Genomic DNA, 25,961 nt, shown 5'->3' on the forward strand with positions numbered 1-25,961 from the left:
TACAACCGGTTCTGGGTTACCACCATCCTGTTCTGCTACAACAACCTCGGGCCTTAAGTTATTTTCTACCACTGCATTTTCATTGCGTGGCTCGGGCGACCCTTGGGAAATCTGATGCCTCTCTCTGAATCTTTGACGACGCAACAAACATGCTTTTGCCAGTTTAATTCTTTTATTTATGTACAAAAGCTTGCGGTTGGCAAGCGGTCGGTCTTTTAAGCACTTTTTAGACCGCATGTTTAGTCATTTATCACCGGGGATTTGCACCAATGAAGCATGAAATAGCATCAACATGGTCTGAAATCCCGAGTTTAGAGCGACATCTTCTGTAGAAATTATATCTAAGAGGTTAGCGGTGAAAACCTGGATCTGTTTTGGAAACAAGGTCTGTACACCGGCTAAAACCGCTCTTAGACACTCTAAAGCTCGTTTTTTGGCCACCTCACTAGTGACCGCCGTTGTTAGTGTCTGTGTAATACCGCGCACGGAATCTAGCACATCACCCAACACCAAGTCTTTAGGCGCGTTATTATTTCGCTCCACAGGCTTGACACGTCTGGCTTTGGTCGACGTCTTAACAGTCGTCTCCGATGCAGTCACCACCTTGGGGTCCGACGTTTCCGCCGCATTTGTTTCGCCGCGCGTCGATACAGATGCTGTGTGAAAAAATAAGACTTTTTATTACCACGCCAATGCTCCACATCTCAAAATCTGAAAACAACACTGTGATAAAAATAAAAGACTTTTCAACACAACAATCAATGAAATCTAAACTGTCAAAGTCAGAAAACTACGATAACTATGATAAAAACGCCACACATATGGTGCATCCTTACACAAAGGGCTGCGGGTGAATGGAACAAGTTACTCGGACATGTTGTTACACCGGTTTCCTTGACGGCGGTGGTGGCGCTACTGGGTCAAGCGGCGTGCTAACGGCCTGTAGACCCTCGCACACACCAGTCGCTTTTAACTTTAAAAGCTAGGCAGTTTTAAAATAAGGTTTTTTAACACCCCCCAAACAGAAAACTCCGCGAAGTAGGATCTTTCAGCGAATTAACATCCTAACAAAAGAAGTAACGTTTACCGTAAGTGGATCATAACACATCTTGACCACTCTTAAATTATATTAACCTTTGCTTGTTGGTTTCAGCCGTTTTGAGCTCGTTGCCCCAGTTAACTTGTTGGCTCGCCGCAGTTTATTTTTTGAAGGTCCGGGGTCTGCACGGAGTGGGAAAATACCATTAGTGAAAAAATAGAAAAACGGTAGGTATTTTTATTATAGACACGTTTAAATGACCAGGCTAAAAGAATGTTTTATATAATACCAACCTCTTCTCTCAGGCGCTCTGATAATATCCCCCGCACCGTCTGGTATGACGTGAACATCGGCCTGTGTCTCCACAAGGTTTTGGGTTGGTAATGCAAACCCCAAACAAGGTTTTTTAAATGTGTGGTGACTTGTCCCTTCGCCCGTGTCTGAGGAATAGACACATACGCGTTTTGGTGTGGAGTATATACCCCTGTGTCTTTAAGACTCACATGGTCGTAAAGCGTTATTCAAAACATTGTCGTAATTACTCACCGGTGTTGTGCTGCGCCGTAACTGGTCTTTTTACAGCAGTGGTTTTCGGGGCTATTGGAAATGAATGGATACACACAGTCACGACCACATTACGGCACCAATCCCCGGTAATTCCATTATATTCATTCAATATTGCCTAGTATACAAATATTATACAACGTTTTGTAACTATAGCTAACACGAGACATGCACTGCGACGTTGTAATTGTCTCACAATAAGCCAGATATACATACCGCTGAAATTCGTGGAATCCTCGGCTTCGTCTATCAAGTCGAACAGTTCTAAGTCTGTAAATAGAATATCTTCAGACTGTTGCAATTGATCGGCGTGATCCATTCTGACGAGTTAGGCGATAACGTGAGACTGTAGGAATTGGAATGCAGCTAAAACTTCGCCTGTTAAACCGCTGGTACTTATACTCAATCCACTAAACATTCTCTTCTAAGAAACACACATGGTCCCCCCATAAAACCATTAATCTTAGGTATCGTTGGGGGTGCACGTACTGGTCTGTAGAAATTATTTTAAGAAACATTTTAGAAAACGTTTTAGACCGTTATAATGTTAAAATCTATATTATTTTAAGACATACAACGGTGTCTACATTTCTTAGCTGTTAAAACGTGGCGAAAACGTACCGCGATGTCTTTGTTTGATTCACCAACAGACCGCTAAGAATATTATCAAGCAAAATGTTTTTTATTATGTATCTTTATTCTTTATAGGGATGTGTTCACAAACCAAGCTTGACGTTTTGAGGTTTTATTTTTCCACGCTGCGCTGTTAAGAACATTTTTGCGTGAAATACATGTGGTGCTTGTAAATTAGAAAACTTTACATGAATTTAAAATGTTTGTAAACTTTCACTGGTGTCAATTTTAGCACCCCCCACTCTGCATTCCAGAGCTTGTAACTAACCCCTCCCCACACCCCGTCTCCAATATCATCACAAATCATCTCTACCGGGAAACAATTTTAAAACTTTAATAATAATAATAATTGCTTACACTTATATAGCGCTTTTCTGGACACTCCACTCAAAGCGCTTTACAGGTAATGGGGACTCCCCTCCACCACCACCAATGTGCAGCATCCACCTGGATGATGCGACGGCAGCCATAGTGCGCCAGAACGCTCACCACACATCAGCTATCAGTGGGGAGGAGAGCAGAGTAATGTAGCCAATTCATAGAGGGGGATTATTAGGAGGCCATGATTAGTAAGGGCCAATTGGAAATTTGGCCAGGACACCGGGGTTACACCCCTACTCTTTTCGAGAAGCGCCCTGGGATTTTTAATGACCACAGAGAGTCAGGACCTCGTTTTTTTTTTACGTCTCATCCGAAGGACGGCGCCTGTTTACAGTATAGTGTCCCCGTCACTATACTGGGGCATTAGGACCCACATGGACCGCAGGGTGAGCGCCCCCCGCTGGCCCCACTAACACCTCGAGATCTCTCGAGATCTCTCTTTAAGAACAATCCGTTACAGTCTGAAGAACAACACCCCACCATTTGTTGTCTGTTAACACCTTAAAGACTTTTATGCTGGCGCTGTGTGGAAATTTATCCCAAACTTTCGAAAAAGCTGTCGCGAATGTGTTATTAAAAATAAACTGTGTTATTTTAAAAACTTTAAGACCAACCCCGCGTGTTTAAAATTTATTTTCGGGTGAAACACATCATTTGTGTTTGCGTTATGTGTTTATACTTTAAAACTTATAAACTGATAAGCGAATACTTTTCGCTCTCGATAAATCGGGGGGGGGGGGGTCATCACAACCAATTGAAAAATGTCTTGTGTTATGTAGGCGTGTTACACCATTGGCGCATATTCTTAAACGCTCCAACCTGACAGGGCCGCAGTGCGTGCTTGGAGCTGTCAGACACCACAGACCTGCTGAGATGGCTTCTTTGTGTGGTGAAACAACGGGGTCCCCTACTCTACAAAGTGAAGAGGTAGGCGGCTAAAATATTTTTTCTGCTCGTGGAATTGTTGTATCGGTGCTTAGCGTATGTCATTTTAATACTTGGTCTTCTTTTTAGCAAAACCCGACCCCACCCTCTGAACCCTGTGACAGCGGCGGGGGTGTGAGTTCAGCTGGGGTACCCGATGTTGAAGAACAGCCGGGTACTACGATGATACCACGCTACAAATGGTAAATATTAACGAAAAACCTTAGCTCAAAAGTGCGTTAAATGCTCGGTATTTTAGGTGCAAAGCATGTCTATTTTGTTAAGCCTTCCTTTTCTTTTTCCTTTAATAGAATAAAGAAGATGTGGACGGGTCAATCTTCAGCCTACCGACACATGTGAATGTCTCGTGTCTATGCTTGTGTGTTCGCCCAAATGTTAATAAAGCTGATGCCCCTGTCCCTAATGAGCCCGATGTTATGCCCCAGATTGTGAAAGCCGTAGTTTATTGCATCTTCAAACACTGTTTAAAGGGGGTCCTGGTTGATGACTGCCCGGGCTGTTTGATTGACCACCCCGGGCAGCGGGGTCACACATGCCTGTCTGTCGGCTACACAGATGGGTTTGAAGATGTGACGTTTGCCGCTTTAGAAATTTCTAAGTCTCTCAGTTTAGCCCGAATTTTATCGGCTGTTCTGTCCACCGCCCGGTGTCTGGGTTCGTACACCATTACAAATGACACTGAGCGGAGCATAAAACAGTTGCTAAAAAATATAATTGAGGACCGCTCCCCATACGAGCATGTACACGCCACCCTTGAACAGCTGGATGAAAAATTAGTAGACGTGACTTTTGATGAGTTGCAAAAGAAGCACTATTCTTATTTTTACAGACGCAAAAAAAAAAGATCTATGTAAAATGTGAATACAGATTTCACTCTGTTTTACAGACCCGGGTGTGCCATCGACCGAAGAATGAAGAATTTCGAATGTATACGTCTGAATTCTTACTAAGAGTGCTTTACACACTTCTCTCTACAAAGCTTGATATGCAAAACAAAGAGTCGAATGCTAATGTCCTTAAATTTGTTAAAGAGATAGATGCGTATGTCGAGAACTTGAGTGAAATTATTACAGATCTGATGTTTTCAGATCAGAAAAGGAAGCCTGGGGGGTTCTACAGTGTGTATTCCAAAATACAGCGTGTTTTGCACAGAACCTGTGGTAACACCATCCCGCTGGTTACGCAGGCAAATTTTTTTACCCTGCTCGATCGGATCGCCCAGTGTGGTTCGCATGGCTTTAGACACGGTGAGCGGAAGGGGGTTATGAATGCTTTTTCAGATGCCTCTAAGTTTCTCAGCAATGTGGGGGTGGTGGTTACGCGTACCGAACTAATTTTCCGCACCAACATTAAATTGTTGAATGCAAACAGGAGCCGATAACGCATGTGTGCTGCGTTGTTTCACTGTTTGAAAACCCCTGTTGAAATAAAGCGGTTCACATTTCACATACTTGCAAACTGGAGTCTGTAACTTGTGTAAAAAGTGCTGCTGCGCTGTTTCTGTGTTTGAAAACCCACTGTTGAAATAAAGCGGTTCACATTTCACCTGGTGTTTGTCCTGCGATTTATTTCCGTGAGACTTTATGCAGTCAGTGTGTGTGTGCTTGCACCCCGGCTGTTTTGGAGACACGGCTTGTGCAGCGTATAAGCAACCACGGCCCCACCAGTCTTGGTTTTCAGCGGCACGGCCCAAGCGTATTTAGACAGCATGTCTTTACACATTAAGATGTAACAGAAACCGTCGTTGAACGCGTGGTGTTCTCTCATGTCCACCAAGTCGGCCTGCCACTGCCAGTCCATTTCGGACACCAGCGTCCTGTTTCTCTTAAAACGTACGCGCGCCGGCTTGCAGCGTATAAGCAGCCTGACCGGACAGCCACTCGACCACCCGGCCGCGGCTGGCGCCGCGCACACCCCGGGATCTCGCGGCCCGCAACAGACCCCCTGCGCCGCCGTAACTGCCCGATTTCCTAGGGTTATAATAGAGCGCACTCAACCCCGCGGCAGACATGCTCCCCTTCCAAACCAATACACACTCGCACACACCCAGGGATGCGCCGGCTGGGGACTTTGGGACCCCGAGGCGCCGGGGCGACCGGCCGGTGGGGGGTCCGACCCATACCATTGGCTCCTGAGGGGGCGGGACATGCACAAATAACAACACGCCATTGGATGGCAGGGGGGCGGGACAACCAAACACCGCGGACGACCATTGGTTGGAAAAGGGGGCGTGGTACCTGTCAAAAGTTTGACGAAAGGTGTCGCTTTATACTACTACTACTCAGGTTAATTGGAGATAGAAGAGGAGCCAGTGAGCTACCCAACAAAAAATGAAATGGGTGCTAGCTTTTAAGATGTAACTAAATATAGTTATATCTTAGCTAATATCAAGCATGGCCCTGGTACACATCCTGCTGGTCGTTCGTTGGTGGATTATTGGAGGGGCAACACAGTGATTATTAGAAGTATTTAATAACACTTAACTCTATGTGTAATAACATGCCTTGTCACTACCTGGCTATGAGAACCCAGACAATGACAATGGTTTTCTAATAGCAATTTATTTGACCTTCCAACAACAACAACAATCCAACATCAAACTAAATTTTTAATACCCAATATTTTTATCAATCAATCAATGTTTATTTATCAATGCAATTTACAATAAAATTTACAGATTGTGCAAAAGTAACGCAAGGATAGGAGGTATTTAGCGCTCTTTGTATGTGTCCTGAGGGTGCAAGTGACAGAAAGGTGCCAGTGCATCATGTAAGTTCAAGGAGGTCGCCTATTCGCCAGCGGCCATTTGGGTAATTGCAGGCATCTGTTGTGATTAGCTGTTTAGCAGTCTTACTGCCTAGGGGAAAGAGGCTGTTACAAAACCTGGTGGTCTTGGTCTTAATACTTCGGTATCATTTTCTGGATGGTAGTAGAGTGAACAAGTTGTGGTTAGGGTGACTGGGGTCCCTAAGGATAGGCCTGGCCTTCTTGAGGCATCTAACAGAGTAGATATCCTCGATATTCAGTAGCACACAGCCAGTATTGTTTTGTGCCAGTTTCACTACCCTCTGGGGTACCTTGTGCACTCGGGTGCAGCAGTTACCATACCAGACAGTGATGCAGCCTGTTAGGATGCTTTCAGTGGTGCACCTGTAAGAATTTTCTAGGATGTGTGACGGCATGCCGAACTTCTTTAGTCTGCAGATAAAGAATAGGCGCTGCCGTGCTGTCTTGGTGTGGTGGATCCAGGTTAGATCATCTGTGATGTTGACACCTAGGAATTTGAAACTGTTGACTCTCTCCATTGCGGACCCGCTGATGTGAATGGGTGTGTGGTTTGTTCCTTGATACTTCTTGTAGTCCATGATCAACTCCTTAGTTTTGCTGGTGTTCGGAGAGAGGTTGTTGTCATGACACCATGCTGTCTGCTTTTCTACCTCCTCCCTGTATGCGGACTCATCATTCATGATCAAGCCGATGATCGTTGAATCGTCTGCAAACTTGATGATCGAGTTTGTTTTGTTCTTGGCAACGCAGTCGTGGGTGAATAGTGAGTAGAGAAGAGGGCTGAGTGTCCGCCCTGTGGGGCACCGATGTTCAGAGTCAGGGTGGAGGATGTATTTGTGCCTATTCTCACCACCTGCGGTCAGCCTTTCAGAAAGTCCAGGATCCAACTGCAGAGACGGGAGCTTAGTCCTAGGTCTTGGAGCTTGGTGATAAGCCTTCAGGGTACGATGGTGTTGAATGCTGTGCTGTAATCAACAAAAAACAATCTCACATATGTTTCTTTCTTGTCTAAGTGTGAGAGGGTAGTGTGTAGAGCAGTGACGATGGCGTCCTCAGTTGATCTGTTTTGTCGGTATGCAAATTGCAGTGGGTCCAAGGTGTCAGGCAGTAAGGAGGTGATGTGTGCTTAAATCAGCCACTCAAAACATTTCATGATGATGGATGTGAGTGCAATGGGGTGGTAGTCATTTATGCAGTTGACTCCGGTTTTCTTGGGGATCGGAACGATGGTGGTTTTCTTGAAGCAAGAGGGGACTGTGCATTGAGTGAAGGAGAGCCTAAATATGACATTACCAGGGATAGCATTGGGGCCAGGAGCCTTGCGTGGATTAGTCTTTTTAACCAGTACTGCCAGCTGTTACTGAAGATCTAACTACCCTCCTCATACATGTTAAATTCTCTTTAAAACATTTACATATACTACAACACATTAAAACACAACATAACATAGTAATTTCTAATATTACAATTACAATACACTTAACTCACAATAAACAGACACTTTTAACCTAGTGGCTTTACACAATTAGTTAATGAAGTATTCATCTTTGACAACCTGCAGACCCTGAATACACTTTTTATACCCTTAATCCAAATATAAACACTTAAAGCTTAAAATACAAATCCCTAAAGTACAGATTTTTAAAAACCCTATTGCGTAAGTTATAGGTTACTGATGTTACCTATAAAATTAGAAAAAAAAAATGGGAGGGTTGACAGACGTATTCACAAATCAGGAGTACTGCAAGCTGGTAGCAAGGTAGCAAGGATCTAACTACTCCATTGTCCAAAAACACTATTCCTGACACCTCATCTCCTGGTAACACCAACATGATTTTGTTTAATTTTTTCATTCATTATGTAAAAGCAGCATATGAGAAGCACATAAAAATATACAGTTCAGTAATTACTTCCAACAGCACTTAGGGATGCTGTCTAAGCTAACTAGTGTCTATAAATTGTCCCCTGTACTTGTTTGTGATGCAATGAACTGGCACCCCATCCAGGGTATGTCCTGCCTTGCAGCTATTATCTGCCGGGTTAGAATCCAACACTCCATATGTTTAACATATTCTTTAAATAATTATTTTTTTCTCTCTGAATTGTGTTTTTCTTACTATTTAAATGAAGTGTGAAAATACATAACACATTCATGACACAATATTTGTAGTGACATTGACTTTGAGTTTTTATTTAAGAGAGAATTATGGAAAAATGTATTATTAAAAACTGATTTTAAGATAAGGGAAAAGTTTTTAATGTAGTACTGATGACTAATATAATGATATTTCTAACAAGAAAGAGCCTTATTCAGGTGTGTAGTGATTCATAGCCGGTTCAGGGACGCCAAATATGTAATCATAGTGGCTCTCTGAAGGCACCAGTTCTGTAGGGTTTGGGCATTTACTGAGACAATTATTAATTGTAGCAGTAAATCACAAAGTTGATTCTTTTGATGGCTTTAGAATCCAACCATGCGACATAACTCAAACAACGCGCACACACAGGTACTAATACACGAGGATACATTTATTAATACATAGAATATGCATATAAACCTAACAGATCTTATCGAGAGGGTTATCAGAATACAAAAGATATATATTCAATCAGTTACAAAGTGTTACACATCAAGAGGACATACGTTCAGTATATCATTCATTAAGACCGTTTCGTAAAGTGAACTTGGTTACAACTTCTACATTAGATACTCAAACAAGTACATAACTCTTAGGAATTAAATTGATATCAACTGGTTGGGATAACAATTGAATTCTCGAGCTGTAATGCATTGAAGTTGAATACTCATCCAATCTTTGGGGATTCAGATCTCCTGCGGGCACAAAGAAACAGTTGCAGGCTGTTGCTGTCCAATCCGCGCTCTCTGGCTTGGTGCCAGGCTGTGCTGTGCGGCTTGCGACGGTGCGCTGCTGATGCTCACTGTTGGCTTTAACTAGCAAAGTTTGTGCACAGGAGTAAAGATGACTGTGGGTCCCAGCAAGTCAGGAAGAGGACTGGTTCGTTCCTGATGAAGAGCTAGTTCTGAATAGTGATTCAGCTGTCCACAGTTCCGACCTGTTCACAAGGCCTGCTGCTGGTTACTCTCTGGCAACCTCCACTCTAGACTCTTAGAACAAAGGAAAGTTCTGGCACTCGGACACACTGGCCGTTCCGTGGTTGTCCGGGCTGAGTCTCAGGATGGTCAGGAGGCGCGCTGCGAGAATGTCCTGCCCTTGGGAGCCTTCTGCTCCTGGGCCGTCCTGCCCTGGAATTCTCCTTTGAATCTTGTTGAATCTGAATCTCAATCTTGTCGAATCTCTCAGGCTCTCTGTGTTGCCTGTTTTTACCTGGAGGAACTTCAGCTCATTGATTGGCTGAAAGTTCCATGGGCATCAGAGTCCCACGTGGGTTACTCGGCCCTACCAGTCCCTGATTGGTTGATCAAGGTGAGATATGAGTCACTTAGTCCTGACACTTAGTAATGCAGTCCAGATGTCCAACTCGCACTCCCTAGACAGATAGGCACCAATGGATGACCATTGATCATGATAGCCAGGCTTAGCTAAGTGCATCCCCCTTTGGGAGCTGTCCTTGGACCTTAAATCACCTTGCATGAATGGTTTCTCTGTGGCTGCACCACAGAGATGAACAGAGAAATGAGGCCTAATTTGGGAAAGCTCAGAAACACTTAATTCTGCCTTATTATTAAGCCTCACCGCTACATATCCCCCCTTTTTGAAGGCCACGAGGTCCCGAGGCATTGTTGCCTTCAAAACAAAACAGAGTTAAGTGATGTCCCTTGCCATTAGAACATTAATCTTAAATGTCTACATTACTCCTCGAGAATTCATACCGGAACCAGCATTGGATACAAACAGGATGAATAACATCTGGAGTATGTATAAACACGGTAGGAGACATTATCTCAGTCTAGGAATTACACATCAGGAAGTTCACTGTCAATATCTGATACCTCTGTGGTAGATATTTGGGGAGAAGTCACTTCCTTTCTTTTGACATGCTACCTTTGACTCATTCATGCTACCCAGAGTACATCTTGATGTGAGAGTACATCATTCAGAGTACACTGTCAGTCATGATCCAGCTACCTGGCAGTAGTGTTACAATAACAACAGTTCCTGTTCCCAGCCCCCGATAAACCACAACACCTGTGTTGGGTATCTGCTAGGGTGGTTTGGAGGTTTGTTCCATTAAAGCAAACTAACTACCTGTACCTCTTCAGGGCTTACTGTTTCTTGGATTTCTATCCAATTGAATAGTGTGGCACCTGAAGGCATCTTAGACCTCAAGTTTGGTCTTATATTGTCTGGTTCCAGACCGTACAGTGTTAAGTTACCATGCTGTACTATGGCCTCCTCGGGAACTTACAGGAAAACTATTGGTTAGGTAGCTGCATTGTGGTAGCTGTATCATGCCCGTCACAAGTCATAGTGTCAGTTAAATGTGGTGTGCTGACGAGCCATTTACTTCCCACCTGCTCTTCATGGGGTTCATTAACCTCCCTCTGCTCGTTAGTAGCTTTACACCCTTCATTGGTGAATCATTTAGACACAGCCAATGGATAGCTTTGGTAGCCATACCCATCTCAAGATTTGGAACCGAATTCAATCTTGGATTGCCTTCTGGGTGAGCTATGAGCGATGGGGTTAATGTCACACACTCCTCTACTGAGAAGAGTGGAATCAAGTGGGTTGGGATTTGTGCCATGGCTAGACTGGCTACAGTGGCACCAAGCTCCCTTAACAGGTCTTGTGTCAACATTCTGGCCTGTTGCACACAAGCATAAACCCACTGTATAACACCAACAATCATGTCCACTGTTTGGGGAATAAGGTTTAACCCTGTTGCATAGGAAGTTGCCTGTAGGGTTTTCCCTAAGCTTTCCAACTTTTGCTGCTGTCGATACAGTCTGTCACTACCCTCTGGCATCTCTGACCCCTGCCTTCTTGGGGCAGTCAGGGTGAGAGTGCCAGTAGCACACAAACCTACCAGAAATAGCAAATGCACAACAGTGGTGGCAGCAATCAGTCCTCCCAAAAGTCTTTTCGGGTGGCTGATCCCAGTCATCTCCTTCTGAGTGACTGTTGCCTTTCTAAGCTGGCGCAGCGTGTACATGGTGTCTTTCTCAGTATGCCCTGTGGCATCTTGGGCACCAACATCCTGAAAATCTGGGGAGATCTGACGCAGCGGCTGATGCTGCTCCTCCGTTTCCAGGGCATCTGCTTTTTCGATTTGTTCATGCCTGTGCTCTAGGAACCCTGCAGGGGGTGGTGCAGTGGTGGAGCATGCCTGACCCTCGGCTGAGTGGTCATCTGGAGCACCTGAGTGATCTGGGATTGTTATCCTATTCTCACTGTTCAGGTCCACCCTGCACACTTCCTGATTGAGGAATCCCTCTATCGGCATGTTTACAATCTTTCGCTGGGGGTAGGTGTAGGACACCTGCTCGCTCCCCCCTTCCCTCGCTAGGGGTTCAGGGAGCTGGCCCAGCACTGGGATAGCTAGTTCACTGTCTTTGAACTCACTATCACTCACCAGGCCCATGTCAGTGCAGGCGGGGATTCTGACACCTCTCTTTGCAATGTCCTGCACTGGCAGGCGGTTGGCTTGACCATCCAGCTCCAGTCTGGCTGAACCACTGTTGGTCAGACTCAGACTGACAGACTGAGCTGGTGGCTGTAAGAAAACCGGCTCGGCTTTCATTCCCTGTCCCTTCTGGGGGACTGGGTGTGTTGGAAACCCTGCCGTTGAGGCAGGAACAATCAGGTCAGTCTCACTCACTACCTGGTAGTCGTGAGAAATAATGTTACCTGACTGCAGGTTCCCTGGGTCAAAGCAGAGGGAATCAGCATCTGGGATCAGGTGTGTCCACAGCGCAGTAGTCTCAGCGTCCAGCTGGACCTCCCGTCTAACCTGTGAATGTTGCACCAGGGGCACCTGGCGGTGGCCCTGTGACAGCTGCTCAAGCAGATCCTCACTAATAGAGGACCTCTCAGGGCTAAGGGTGGGGGCTACATCACCAACCTGCTCTCCTGCCATCTGGATCCTTTCCACCACTGCGGGGTGGTGGTCCTGACCCCTCTTGGGTGCCAGGGTGCACAGGGAAAGCTCCTTTTCATCGCCAGGTGGGGAGATCTGCTCCTCTTTAGGGATGTAAAAGGTGTGTGCTTTACCTGGTGGATCAGGCGGCTGCTTGGAGCACTGCTCCTGTGGCAGGGAGGCTGTTGGGACCTCAGCCGGGACACGACTTCCATGTATATCCGGGGAACAAGGAAATATTTTTATTTCTTGTCCAGAGGGAACAGAAGGAATCTCCGCATGGGCTTCTGTGTTCGGTGGGCACTGTGTGAGCACAGTCTGCCTCTTGGCCCCCCTTTCCTTCTGTACAGAAGGCTTAGGAGCCTTGACCTGTTTCCACACCTTGCCTTTCTGGTGATCCACCAAAGGTTCCTCTCTGAATCGCATGCCCTTTTCTTTTTCTACCCGTTTGAGCTTGCCGTGTGACATCAAACACCTCTCAACCTCAGTGTCAATCAGTGTCTCACTGGGTAAGACATCTCCCATGGCAGCCTTGAGGTAAAAGCTTCTTGCTTTTCCTCTGCGTTTTACTGCCTGCTCTGTGACTTCAGGGGTGGAGTCAGCACTCACTTGGGAGTGGCTGACCTTATCCAGGCAGGAACTATTCCGCTCAATCAGATAGACTGAGGGAGGGAGAGGGGGCGGGTCTCCGCCTCCTCCAGTGGAGAGTATCAGCTCATTCACGCTTCCGGCAGCCTTGGGGAACGGTTGTCCCTGTCCTAATAAAGCTTGTTCAAGCCTGGCCAGGCGGGCGGCTACTGAATCCTTTTGTTCAGCTTTTTCTAGCCCTTTCCCCCCCCCGGTGTTCTCATGGCACTTAGGACGCTGGGTGCGGTCCTGTGTGAGTGCTTTGGAACGGGGCTTAGCCAGCTCAGGAGCCTGTGCTCCTTCGAGCAGGGGGGAATTAACCCTGCTGGCTCTGACGGCGAACACAGTCGCTTTAACAGCTTTTTGCTCAGAGCGACTTTGGACATCATACTCCCAGGCTTTCTGCACGAATCTCTTGATATCAGTCATTTTCATGGTCTGTGCATCTGTATGCATTAAGATCATCTTTCTGACTGACGGGTGGAGATTCGCAATGAATAAACCCTTGAAATGTGTGTTCTCTTCGCAACCCTCATCATTTCGCCCTGCAAAATAAGTTCGTCTAAGTCTCTCGTAATATTTGCGAGGGGGCTCTGCTCTCTCGTGCTTAATGTTAAGAGCGGCGGCTATCGCGGCAGTCGGGTCAATAAACGCACTGTATTCTTCGATAAGTGCTTGACACAGCTCCTCAAAATCATTACAGACTTCTTTCATCTGCCTAGCCATCCACTCATGTACGGCTCTGCTGGTAGTTTTTCTAACCAGAAACACTTTCTCCTGTTCTGTGGCGTTTGGCAGGTACTGCAGGTTATACCTGAGGTCTTGAATATAACTCTCGATATTATTCTCTGACACTGCGGGGTCAAATCTCTCTATGTCCTTCGCTAGCTCTCTCAGAGAATGGAGATTTATTCTCCTAGCTTCTCCGCTGACGGAGATATGGAAGAGATCGTGGTCAGACTTGTCGCTGCTAGAGAGAGTGCTTAATAGCGACTCGAATTCAGACCTTTTAGCAACCATCGTTAAACTTAAAGAGTATTACTTTTAAGTACGAAATTACAGTTTTACCACAGAAAACCACAAGATCAAGTATGCAATCAACCTGGTAGACCGCAAACGATCACAAAACAATCAAGCACTGCTTAAAGAGCAAGGGGAACTTTTTTTCCTTTCGGCTTTCAGCACACTGTATTGTCGTGTATGAAACCCGCGGCGTTTTATATTGAATTATTCCGCTTGGTTGACTCATTTCAGTCTTGCCACGCCCATGCCAGGGACGCCAAATAAATGTGGTGATTCATAGCCGGTTCAGGGACGCCAAATATGTAATCATAGTGGCTCTCTGAAGGCACCAGTTCTGTAGGGTTTGGGCATTTACTGAGACAATTATTAATTGTAGCAGTAAATCACAAAGTTGATTCTTTTGATGGCTTTAGAATCCAACCATGCGACATAACTCAAACAACGCGCACACACAGGTACTAATACACGAGGATACATTTATTAATACATAGAATATGCATATAAACCTAACAGATCTTATCGAGAGGGTTATCAGAATACAAAAGATATATATTCAATCAGTTACAAAGTGTTACACATCAAGAGGACATACGTTCAGTATATCATTCATTAAGACCGTTTCGTAAAGTGAACTTGGTTACAACTTCTACATTAGATACTCAAACAAGTACATAACTCTTAGGAATTAAATTGATATCAACTGGTTGGGATAACAATTGAATTCTCGAGCTGTAATGCATTGAAGTTGAATACTCATCCAATCTTTGGGGATTCAGATCTCCTGCGGGCACAAAGAAACAGTTGCAGGCTGTTGCTGTCCAATCCGCGCTCTCTGGCTTGGTGCCAGGCTGTGCTGTGCGGCTTGCGACGGTGCGCTGCTGATGCTCACTGTTGGCTTTAACTAGCAAAGTTTGTGCACAGGAGTAAAGATGACTGTGGGTCCCAGCAAGTCAGGAAGAGGACTGGTTCGTTCCTGATGAAGAGCTAGTTCTGAATAGTGATTCAGCTGTCCACAGTTCCGACCTGTTCACAAGGCCTGCTGCTGGTTACTCTCTGGCAACCTCCACTCTAGACTCTTAGAACAAAGGAAAGTTCTGGCACTCGGACACACTGGCCGTTCCGTGGTTGTCCGGGCTGAGTCTCAGGATGGTCAGGAGGCGCGCTGCGAGAATGTCCTGCCCTTGGGAGCCTTCTGCTCCTGGGCCGTCCTGCCCTGGAATTCTCCTTTGAATCTTGTTGAATCTGAATCTCAATCTTGTCGAATCTCTCAGGCTCTCTGTGTTGCCTGTTTTTACCTGGAGGAACTTCAGCTCATTGATTGGCTGAAAGTTCCATGGGCATCAGAGTCCCACGTGGGTTACTCGGCCCTACCAGTCCCTGATTGGTTGATCAAGGTGAGATATGAGTCACTTAGTCCTGACACTTAGTAATGCAGTCCAGATGTCCAACTCGCACTCCCTAGACAGATAGGCACCAATGGATGACCATTGATCATGATAGCCAGGCTTAGCTAAGTGCATCCCCCTTTGGGAGCTGTCCTTGGACCTTAAATCACCTTGCATGAATGGTTTCTCTGTGGCTGCACCACAGAGATGAACAGAGAAATGAGGCCTAATTTGGGAAAGCTCAGAAACACTTAATTCTGCCTTATTATTAAGCCTCACCGCTACATATCCCCCCTTTTTGAAGGCCACGAGGTCCCGAGGCATTGTTGCCTTCAAAACAAAACAGAGTTAAGTGATGTCCCTTGCCATTAGAACATTAATCTTAAATGTCTACATTACTCCTCGAGAATTCATACCGGAACCAGCATTGGATACAAACAGGATGAATAACATCTGGAGTATGTATAAACACGGTAGGAGACATTATCTCAGTCTAGGAATTACACATCAGGAAGTTCACTGTCAATATCTGATACCTCTGTGGTAGATATTTGGGGAGAAGTCACTTCCTTTCTTTTGACATGCTACCTTTGACTCATTCATGCTACCCAGAGTACATCTTGATGTGAGAGTACATCATTCAGAGTACACTGTCAGTCATGATCCAGCTACCTGGCAGTAGTGTTACAATAACAACAGTTCCTGTTCCCAGCCCCCGATAAACCACAACACCTGTGTTGGGTATCTGCTAGGGTGGTTTGGAGGTTTGTTCCATTAAAGCAAACTAACTACCTGTACCTCTTCAGGGCTTACTGTTTCTTGGATTTCTATCCAATTGAATAGTGTGGCACCTGAAGGCATCTTAGACCTCAAGTTTGGTCTTATATTGTCTGGTTCCAGACCGTACAGTGTTAAGTTACCATGCTGTACTATGGCCTCCTCGGGAACTTACAGGAAAACTATTGGTTAGGTAGCTGCATTGTGGTAGCTGTATCATGCCCGTCACAAGTCATAGTGTCAGTTAAATGTGGTGTGCTGACGAGCCATTTACTTCCCACCTGCTCTTCATGGGGTTCATTAACCTCCCTCTGCTCGTTAGTAGCTTTACACCCTTCATTGGTGAATCATTTAGACACAGCCAATGGATAGCTTTGGTAGCCATACCCATCTCAAGATTTGGAACCGAATTCAATCTTGGATTGCCTTCTGGGTGAGCTATGAGCGATGGGGTTAATGTCACACACTCCTCTACTGAGAAGAGTGGAATCAAGTGGGTTGGGATTTGTGCCATGGCTAGACTGGCTACAGTGGCACCAAGCTCCCTTAACAGGTCTTGTGTCAACATTCTGGCCTGTTGCACACAAGCATAAACCCACTGTATAACACCAACAATCATGTCCACTGTTTGGGGAATAAGGTTTAACCCTGTTGCATAGGAAGTTGCCTGTAGGGTTTTCCCTAAGCTTTCCAACTTTTGCTGCTGTCGATACAGTCTGTCACTACCCTCTGGCATCTCTGACCCCTGCCTTCTTGGGGCAGTCAGGGTGAGAGTGCCAGTAGCACACAAACCTACCAGAAATAGCAAATGCACAACAGTGGTGGCAGCAATCAGTCCTCCCAAAAGTCTTTTCGGGTGGCTGATCCCAGTCATCTCCTTCTGAGTGACTGTTGCCTTTCTAAGCTGGCGCAGCGTGTACATGGTGTCTTTCTCAGTATGCCCTGTGGCATCTTGGGCACCAACATCCTGAAAATCTGGGGAGATCTGACGCAGCGGCTGATGCTGCTCCTCCGTTTCCAGGGCATCTGCTTTTTCGATTTGTTCATGCCTGTGCTCTAGGAACCCTGCAGGGGGTGGTGCAGTGGTGGAGCATGCCTGACCCTCGGCTGAGTGGTCATCTGGAGCACCTGAGTGATCTGGGATTGTTATCCTATTCTCACTGTTCAGGTCCACCCTGCACACTTCCTGATTGAGGAATCCCTCTATCGGCATGTTTACAATCTTTCGCTGGGGGTAGGTGTAGGACACCTGCTCGCTCCCCCCTTCCCTCGCTAGGGGTTCAGGGAGCTGGCCCAGCACTGGGATAGCTAGTTCACTGTCTTTGAACTCACTATCACTCACCAGGCCCATGTCAGTGCAGGCGGGGATTCTGACACCTCTCTTTGCAATGTCCTGCACTGGCAGGCGGTTGGCTTGACCATCCAGCTCCAGTCTGGCTGAACCACTGTTGGTCAGACTCAGACTGACAGACTGAGCTGGTGGCTGTAAGAAAACCGGCTCGGCTTTCATTCCCTGTCCCTTCTGGGGGACTGGGTGTGTTGGAAACCCTGCCGTTGAGGCAGGAACAATCAGGTCAGTCTCACTCACTACCTGGTAGTCGTGAGAAATAATGTTACCTGACTGCAGGTTCCCTGGGTCAAAGCAGAGGGAATCAGCATCTGGGATCAGGTGTGTCCACAGCGCAGTAGTCTCAGCGTCCAGCTGGACCTCCCGTCTAACCTGTGAATGTTGCACCAGGGGCACCTGGCGGTGGCCCTGTGACAGCTGCTCAAGCAGATCCTCACTAATAGAGGACCTCTCAGGGCTAAGGGTGGGGGCTACATCACCAACCTGCTCTCCTGCCATCTGGATCCTTTCCACCACTGCGGGGTGGTGGTCCTGACCCCTCTTGGGTGCCAGGGTGCACAGGGAAAGCTCCTTTTCATCGCCAGGTGGGGAGATCTGCTCCTCTTTAGGGATGTAAAAGGTGTGTGCTTTACCTGGTGGATCAGGCGGCTGCTTGGAGCACTGCTCCTGTGGCAGGGAGGCTGTTGGGACCTCAGCCGGGACACGACTTCCATGTATATCCGGGGAACAAGGAAATATTTTTATTTCTTGTCCAGAGGGAACAGAAGGAATCTCCGCATGGGCTTCTGTGTTCGGTGGGCACTGTGTGAGCACAGTCTGCCTCTTGGCCCCCCTTTCCTTCTGTACAGAAGGCTTAGGAGCCTTGACCTGTTTCCACACCTTGCCTTTCTGGTGATCCACCAAAGGTTCCTCTCTGAATCGCATGCCCTTTTCTTTTTCTACCCGTTTGAGCTTGCCGTGTGACATCAAACACCTCTCAACCTCAGTGTCAATCAGTGTCTCACTGGGTAAGACATCTCCCATGGCAGCCTTGAGGTAAAAGCTTCTTGCTTTTCCTCTGCGTTTTACTGCCTGCTCTGTGACTTCAGGGGTGGAGTCAGCACTCACTTGGGAGTGGCTGACCTTATCCAGGCAGGAACTATTCCGCTCAATCAGATAGACTGAGGGAGGGAGAGGGGGCGGGTCTCCGCCTCCTCCAGTGGAGAGTATCAGCTCATTCACGCTTCCGGCAGCCTTGGGGAACGGTTGTCCCTGTCCTAATAAAGCTTGTTCAAGCCTGGCCAGGCGGGCGGCTACTGAATCCTTTTGTTCAGCTTTTTCTAGCCCTTTCCCCCCCCCGGTGTTCTCATGGCACTTAGGACGCTGGGTGCGGTCCTGTGTGAGTGCTTTGGAACGGGGCTTAGCCAGCTCAGGAGCCTGTGCTCCTTCGAGCAGGGGGGAATTAACCCTGCTGGCTCTGACGGCGAACACAGTCGCTTTAACAGCTTTTTGCTCAGAGCGACTTTGGACATCATACTCCCAGGCTTTCTGCACGAATCTCTTGATATCAGTCATTTTCATGGTCTGTGCATCTGTATGCATTAAGATCATCTTTCTGACTGACGGGTGGAGATTCGCAATGAATAAACCCTTGAAATGTGTGTTCTCTTCGCAACCCTCATCATTTCGCCCTGCAAAATAAGTTCGTCTAAGTCTCTCGTAATATTTGCGAGGGGGCTCTGCTCTCTCGTGCTTAATGTTAAGAGCGGCGGCTATCGCGGCAGTCGGGTCAATAAACGCACTGTATTCTTCGATAAGTGCTTGACACAGCTCCTCAAAATCATTACAGACTTCTTTCATCTGCCTAGCCATCCACTCATGTACGGCTCTGCTGGTAGTTTTTCTAACCAGAAACACTTTCTCCTGTTCTGTGGCGTTTGGCAGGTACTGCAGGTTATACCTGAGGTCTTGAATATAACTCTCGATATTATTCTCTGACACTGCGGGGTCAAATCTCTCTATGTCCTTCGCTAGCTCTCTCAGAGAATGGAGATTTATTCTCCTAGCTTCTCCGCTGACGGAGATATGGAAGAGATCGTGGTCAGACTTGTCGCTGCTAGAGAGAGTGCTTAATAGCGACTCGAATTCAGACCTTTTAGCAACCATCGTTAAACTTAAAGAGTATTACTTTTAAGTACGAAATTACAGTTTTACCACAGAAAACCACAAGATCAAGTATGCAATCAACCTGGTAGACCGCAAACGATCACAAAACAATCAAGCACTGCTTAAAGAGCAAGGGGAACTTTTTTTCCTTTCGGCTTTCAGCACACTGTATTGTCGTGTATGAAACCCGCGGCGTTTTATATTGAATTATTCCGCTTGGTTGACTCATTTCAGTCTTGCCACGCCCATGCCAGGGACGCCAAATAAATGTGGTGATTCATAGCCGGTTCAGGGACGCCAAATATGTAATCATAGTGGCTCTCTGAAGGCACCAGTTCTGTAGGGTTTGGGCATTTACTGAGACAATTATTAATTGTAGCAGTAAATCACAAAGTTGATTCTTTTGATGGCTTTAGAATCCAACCATGCGACATAACTCAAACAACGCGCACACACAGGTACTAATACACGAGGATACATTTATTAATACATAGAATATGCATATAAACCTAACAGATCTTATCGAGAGGGTTATCAGAATACAAAAGATATATATTCAATCAGTTACAAAGTGTTACACATCAAGAGGACATACGTTCAGTATATCATTCATTAAGACCGTTTCGTAAAGTGAACTTGGTTACAACTTCTACATTAGATACTCAAACAAGTACATAACTCTTAGGAATTAAATTGATATCAACTGGTTGGGATAACAATTGAATTCTCGAGCTGTAATGCATTGAAGTTGAATACTCATCCAATCTTTGGGGATTCAGATCTCCTGCGGGCACAAAGAAACAGTTGCAGGCTGTTGCTGTCCAATCCGCGCTCTCTGGCTTGGTGCCAGGCTGTGCTGTGCGGCTTGCGACGGTGCGCTGCTGATGCTCACTGTTGGCTTTAACTAGCAAAGTTTGTGCACAGGAGTAAAGATGACTGTGGGTCCCAGCAAGTCAGGAAGAGGACCGGTTCGTTCCTAATGAAGAGCTAGTTCTGAATAGTGATTCAGCTGTCCACAGTTCCGACCTGTTCACAAGGCCTGCTGCTGGTTACTCTCTGGCAACCTCCACTCTAGACTCTTAGAACAAAGGAAAGTTCTGGCACTCGGACACACTGGCCGTTCCGTGGTTGTCCGGGCTGAGTCTCAGGATGGTCAGGAGGCGCGCTGCGAGAATGTCCTGCCCTTGGGAGCCTTCTGCTCCTGGGCCGTCCTGCCCTGGAATTCTCCTTTGAATCTTGTTGAATCTGAATCTCAATCTTGTCGAATCTCTCAGGCTCTCTGTGTTGCCTGTTTTTACCTGGAGGAACTTCAGCTCATTGATTGGCTGAAAGTTCCATGGGCATCAGAGTCCCACGTGGGTTACTCGGCCCTACCAGTCCCTGATTGGTTGATCAAGGTGAGATATGAGTCACTTAGTCCTGACACTTAGTAATGCAGTCCAGATGTCCAACTCGCACTCCCTAGACAGATAGGCACCAATGGATGACCATTGATCATGATAGCCAGGCTTAGCTAAGTGCATCCCCCTTTGGGAGCTGTCCTTGGACCTTAAATCACCTTGCATGAATGGTTTCTCTGTGGCTGCACCACAGAGATGAACAGAGAAATGAGGCCTAATTTGGGAAAGCTCAGAAACACTTAATTCTGCCTTATTATTAAGCCTCACCGCTACAGGTGTGAGAGAGACAAGGCAGTTGGCAAAGGTAATGTAGCGGGAGAACAAAGGCTTGGAGGGAGGAGGGGTGAGAGGCGGGAGCTGGGGACAGAAAGAGAGGCCAATCAAGAGGTGTGAAGTCAGAATAGGTGTAGAGAGGTGTGAAATGAAACTTCCAATGAATTATTATTATTATTATTCTTTTTATTATTATTATTACGGGAAAACTGGCCCTGGTGTGTGTGTGTTTGTGTCTGTCTGTCCTGTGATGGACTGGCACTACAGTATGTCCAGGGTGTATTCTGCCTTGTATCCGTTGCTTACTGGGATAGCCTCCAAATCCTCTGTAATGGATAAAGAGATTAGAAAATGGATGGAACTATATACAGTGTTAGAAACCCACTATGAAATGGCCCAATTCCTTCAATTAATGTGCATCCAACACACAGTTTAATGCTAGCAACTACACAAAATCTAAAATTTTGTGTAGTTAACATCAGTGAAAATGTCTTTTGTAAATTGTTTTTTCTTACTTTTTTACTGATCATTATGCAGGTGATTTGGAAATATTTCACAGTTGATGTTTAACAGTTAAAATATCACAAATTCAAGATAAATTAATATATGAAAGCTTTTGAAAACTAATAAAATAAACAAATTAATTATGATAGAGCCAGTTTGGAAGTGATAGATGACTGTGACTTTTGTTAGAAGATTGCCTTTGATTTGGTATGCATCACTACAGTTATGGTTAACTGTACATAACATGGTAGAGCCCTTATCATTCAGCTCTGCTTTAAAAATAGATTTCCTCAACCTTTTGTCCAACCAATTATGAACTTTGGCAACATGATTGCAGCAGAGATCATCTTTGCTTGCTGAAGCATTTTGCCAAAATGCTTTGAAACATTGAAACAAAGGACATTTACCAGTGGATAGAGCTTAGAGGAAGGTTTTATCTTCTCAGGTTTTGAGTCCATCTAGTACAGTGTGGGTGACCAGCATTCCATCTGTGTTTGTTTCAGCTTGAAGGATGTAAAGTGCCTTTTTCCACCAGATCCATGAAAATCCATAACAGTAGCATATTCTGTCAAGAATACCATCTCTGTTGGATTAAGCCTCTAGTGGAAAGTTGATAAATCTAGCATTATCACCATTTGATCATACACAGATGCAGCCATTCAAAGTGCACGGCACAGACACGTACCACGGGTAATTGGCTACGTCATCGCACATCATACCGCTGTAGCGGCAATGCTTGTTAATAAGACAGAATTAAGTTTTGCGGTGCTTTCCCAAATGAGGCCCCATCTCTCTGTTCATCTCTGTGCTGCAGCCACAGAGAAACTATTCATGCAGGCTGATTTAAAGATGTTTTCTTTTGATAAGGGACAGCTCCCAAATGGGGATGCACTTAGCTAAGCCTGGCTATCATGATCAATGGTCATCCATTGGCGCCTATCTGTCTAGGGAGTGCCAGATGGACATCTGGACTACATTCCTAGGTGTCAGGAGTAAGTGACTCATATCTCACCTTGATCAACCAAGCTCGTTCATTGGCTGAAAGTTCCATGGGCATCAGAGTCCCGCGTGGGTTACTCGGCCCTACCAGTCCCTGATTGGTTGATCAAGGTGAGATATGAGTCACTTACTCCTGACACTTAGGAATGCAGTCCAGATGTCCATCTGGCACTCCCTAGACAGATAGGCGCCAATGGATGACCATTGATCATGATAGCCAGGCTTAGCTAAGTGCATCCCCCTTTGGGAGCTGTCCCTTATCAAAAGAAAACATCTTTAAATCAGCCTGCATGAATAGTTTCTCTGTGGCTGCACCACAGAGATTAACAGAGAGATGAGGCCTCATTTGGGAAAGCACCGCAACACTTAATTCTGTCTTATTATTAAGCCTCGCTGCTACATATCCCCCCTTTTTGAAGGTCACGAGGTCCTGAGGCGTTGTTGCCTTCAAAACAAAACAGAGTTAAGTGATGTCCCTTGCCATTAGAACATTAATCCTAAATGTCCACATTACTCCTCGAGAATTCATACCGGAACCAGCATTGGGAACAAACAGGATGAATAACATCTGGAGTATGTATAAACACGGTAGGAGACATCATCTCAGTCTAGGCATTACACATCAGGAAGTTCACTGTCAATATCTGATACCTCTGTAGTAGATATTTGGGGAGAAGTCACTTCCTTTCTTTTGACATGCTACCTTTGACTCATTCGTGCTACCCGGAGTACATCTTGATGTGAGAGTACAGCATTCAGAGTACACTGTCAGTCATGATCCAGCTACCCGACAGTAGTGTTACAATAACAACGGTTCCTGTTCCCAGCCCCCCGATAAACCACAACACCTGTGTTGGGTATCTGCTAGGGTGGTTTGGAGGTTTGTTTCATTAAAGCAAACTAACTACCTGTACCTCTTCAGGGCTTACTGTTTCTTGGATTTCTATCCAATTCAATAGTGTGTCACCTGAAGGCATCCATGACCTCAAGTTTGGTCTTATATTGTCTGGTTCCAGACCGTACAGTGTTAAGTCACCAAGCTGTACTATGGCCTCCTCGGGAACTTACAGGAAAACTATTGGTTAGGTAGCTGCATTGTGGTAGCTGTATCATACCTGTCACAAGTCATAGTGACAGTTAAATGTGGTGTGCTGACCAGCCATTTACTTTCCACCTGCTCTTCATGGGGTTCATTAACCTCCCTCTGCCCATTCGTAGCTTTACACCCTTCATTCGTTCGCTGGGGGTAGTTGTAGGACACCTGCTCGCTCCCCCCTTCCCTCGCTAGGGGTTCAGGGAGCTGCCCCAGCACTGGGATAGCTAGTTCACTGTCTTTGAACTCACTATCACCCACCAGGCCCATGTCAGTGCAGGCAGGGATTCTGACACCCCGTTTTGCGATGTTCTGCACTGGCAGGCGGGTGGCTTGACCATCCAGCTCCAGTCTGGCTGAACCACTGTTGGTCAGACTCAGACTGACAGACTGAGCTGGTGGCTGTAAGAAAACCGTCTCGGCTTTCATTCCCTGTCCCTTCTGGGGGACTGGGTGTGTTGGCAACCCTGCCGTTGAGGTAGGAACAATCAGGTCAGTCTCACTCACTACCTGGTAGTTGTGAGAAATAATGTTACCTGACTGCAGGTTCCCTGGGTCGCAGCAGAGGGAATCTGCATCTGGGATCAGGTGCGTCCACAGTGCAGTAGTCTCAGTGTCCAGCTGGACCTCCTGTCTAACCTGTGAATGTTGCACCAGGGGCACCTGGCGGTGGCCCCATAACAGCTGCTCAAGCAGATCCTCACTAATAGAGGACCTCTCAGGGCTAAGGGTGAGGGCTACATCACCAACCTGCTCTCCTGCCATCTGGATCCCTTCCACCACTGCGGGGTGGTGGTCCTGACCCCTCTTGGGTGCCAGGGTGCAAAGGGAAAGCTCCTTTTCATCACCAGGTGGGGAGATCTGCTCCTCTTTAGGGATGTAAAAGGGGTTTGCTTTACCTGGTGGATCAGGCGGCTGCTTGGAGCACCGCTCCTGTGGCATTGAGGCTGTTGTGACCTTAGCCGGGACACGACTTCCTTGTATATCCGGGGAACAAGGAAATATTTTTATTTCTTGTCCAGAGGGAACAGAAGGAATCTCCACATAGGCTTCTGTGTTCAGTGGGCACTGTGTGAGCACAGTCTGCCTCTTGGCCCCCCTTTCCTTCTGTACAGAAGGCTTAGGAGCCTTGACCTGTTTCCACACTTTGCCTTTCTGGTGATCCACCAAAGGTTCCTCTCTGAGTCGCATGCTCTTTTCTTTTTCAACCCGTTTGAGCTTGCCGTCAAACACCTTTCAACCTCAGTGTTGAAGAAAGATGTGAAGACGGGGGTTTGAATTTAATCCTTTCTGTAGGGGGTTTAGACTTCTAAGTCACAAGCTGGGGTTTATGGCAGGAAAGGGGGTTAACTGATAAGGATTGCAGATGCAAGCTAGGAACCCCCCTGGGTGTAATGTTAAACTGACCATTTGCCCAGAACATCGTAAACTGGCCAAATACCACGAACCCCCCTCTTTACCATCAGACCGAGTGACGTCAGAAATGGAGAAGAAAACACTATATAACCCAAAAGTTTGTAACAGTACGTGGAATAATACTTCGGTTTTGTTGTTTCTTGCGGGAAACAAGACTTCGGCTTTATTGTTCCTTGCATGCAATAAACTCATCTGTTTTACTTCATCTCGGGATCAAGAACCTTATTTCTTCTGTTACAACAAATTTGGCGTAGTCGGCGGATGCTCCAGAAAGCGCAGAACTTCCCATCGGCAGGAGAGACGGTCAGCGCGCACATAACTAAGAGGTAAGGACTCCTCTTTTATTTAAAAGTCCCGACTCTCTCTGACCGATTGGGAAATCTCTGCTCCCTGCGAGAATCGCCCGAGATGACGGAGTAAACGTGAGTTTCTGAATTCCTCTGGCCCGGGGAAGGCACCGGTGTATGTAATGGGTTGGTTGCTGTAAGCCCAGAATTTGGTCTGGCAGGGGTTCCGCGGTATTGTGTACAGTTCGAAGCTGGTGTATGCCTTAATTGCGCGT

General features: G+C 46.3%; 2 long non-coding RNA genes across 2 annotated transcripts; one reads left to right on the top strand and one right to left on the bottom strand.

The window, feature by feature from the left end:
* Positions 1–487: 487 nt before the first annotated feature.
* On the bottom strand, positions 488–1,565 carry LOC148652197 (uncharacterized). Its single transcript, XR_015925070.1, has 3 exons — positions 1,333–1,565; positions 1,135–1,221; positions 488–656 (listed from the first exon to the last, which is right to left on the bottom strand). It is a non-coding gene; the product is annotated as an uncharacterized LOC148652197 (long non-coding RNA).
* Positions 1,566–3,239: 1,674 nt separating this feature from the next.
* On the top strand, positions 3,240–5,107 carry LOC148652198 (uncharacterized). The gene is made up of 3 exons (XR_015925253.1): positions 3,240–3,544; positions 3,632–3,744; positions 4,449–5,107. It is a non-coding gene; the product is annotated as an uncharacterized LOC148652198 (long non-coding RNA).
* The last annotated feature ends 20,854 nt before the right edge of the window (positions 5,108–25,961 follow it).

Source organism: Lepisosteus platostomus, chromosome 11 (assembly GCF_059453375.1).
Source record: "Lepisosteus platostomus isolate fLepPlt1 chromosome 11, fLepPlt1.hap1, whole genome shotgun sequence".
NCBI lineage: Eukaryota > Metazoa > Chordata > Actinopteri > Semionotiformes > Lepisosteidae > Lepisosteus > Lepisosteus platostomus.